Genomic DNA, 1,743 nt, shown 5'->3' with positions numbered 1-1,743 from the left:
ACGCATGCACACACACACACACACATACAGGCACATTCATTCACTCAGACCAAAACACTGAATATAACAAGTAACAGGAAAGGATGCAGCAAATCTGGGACCCCTGAACACTGCCCGAAAGGATGCTAAATGATGCAGCTGCTGGAGAAAACAGTAGTCACTGTATTAGATGTCTGGATATATACCCCCAAAGAAGGGACTTGGGCAGCTATTAATTCACCCATGCTCATAACAGCAATACAAAAGGAAGAAAGAACCAGAGTGAATGTCAACACAATAAAGATAGACAAAATGTGGTACAAAAAAAAAAAAGCTTAAAAATGAGTGAAATCTGATCTATGTCACTAAATAGACAAAACCTAAAAACAGTGTCCTGAGTCATAGAAGCCAGTCACAAGAGGCAAATACCACAGGCTTCTACTTGTACAAGTTAACTCTAACAGTAAAGGATATGGAGGCAACAGGTAGAATAGTGTCTATCCAGGGCTACAAGGAGAGGAGTTAATGCTAAATGCAGCTGAGTTCCTGTTGGGATTCATAAAGTGATCTGGTGATGGGGAGTGATCATAGCGGCACAGCAGTGTGAGTGCACCTAATGATGCCATGGAACCATTTGTATTATAAACACACTAGTAAAATACCAATATGAGTTAAAAAATTGTTTTAAAACCTACACATATTTCAAAATTTGATATTCTTAAGGCCTTCCAAGAAAAGTACAAATGAAGGTATTTCATGGTCACCAAGCCAGCACTGTAGAAGATTCCATTTTAAGGAATTCTACACACAGAGGGAAAAGATAGTCTCAATCATGAGAAAGAAGAAAAGAGTGTATTTCATGGAGGTATAGATGAGCAGATAGAAACTGAGCAAACAGTAGTTGTGTCCTCTTCAGCAAAAATAACAATAGATGATAGATAGATAGATAGATAGATAGATAGATAGATAGATAGATAGATAGGCAAGAAAAAAAAGCAATATTTGGACTACTAAGCAGAAAAACTACCCACAAATTACAAGAATCAGAAAACCTCTCTCAATAATAATAAAGGCAAATGATGTTAACTCATCAAATGAAAGACACAAGCTAGCTGACTGAATTTGAAGACAAGATCCAGCTTACCGTTGTCTGCAAAATTTGGAACTTACTGGCAAAGACATGCACACACTGATGAGGAAGAGATAGAAGTGGAAATACCAAACAAGTAGACGTTCCTGACAAATAGAAATAATTATAGTCACATTTGACAAAGTAAACTTCAAATAAAAATCAATCAGAAAAGGTAAAGAAACCATATTGATTAGGAGACCTACCCATCAAGATATAATTACTGCCATAAACATAGGTGCCCTGAACATTGGTGCAGCCAACTTCACAAAGCAAACACTACTGGCTATAAAGGGGCAGATTGTCCAATAGCAATGCATGACTCTGAAAAAGACTACTAAAATAAGCAAACTCCTCTTATCAGTATATAGGTCACCTGGGTTTTTAAAAAATCAGAAAAAAATATGAATTAAACAATGCCACAGACGAAATGAACTTAACAGACATCTACTGAATATTCTATACAATAACTGTGGAAAATTATCCCTCAAATTGGTCATAATTTAAACCATAAAACAAATCTTACAAATAGGAGATCACATGGAATCAAAATCAAAATCAACAGCAAGAGAAATGACGGAAACTGTACAAACACATGGAGATTAAGTAATACATCTTTAAATGGTCAGAGGGTC

This window comes from Acomys minous (assembly GCF_964271855.1).
Source record: "Acomys minous genome assembly, chromosome: 6".
NCBI lineage: Eukaryota > Metazoa > Chordata > Mammalia > Rodentia > Muridae > Acomys > Acomys minous.
The sequence above is the reverse complement of the archived record's forward strand: the minus strand, read 5'-3'. Positions refer to the sequence as shown.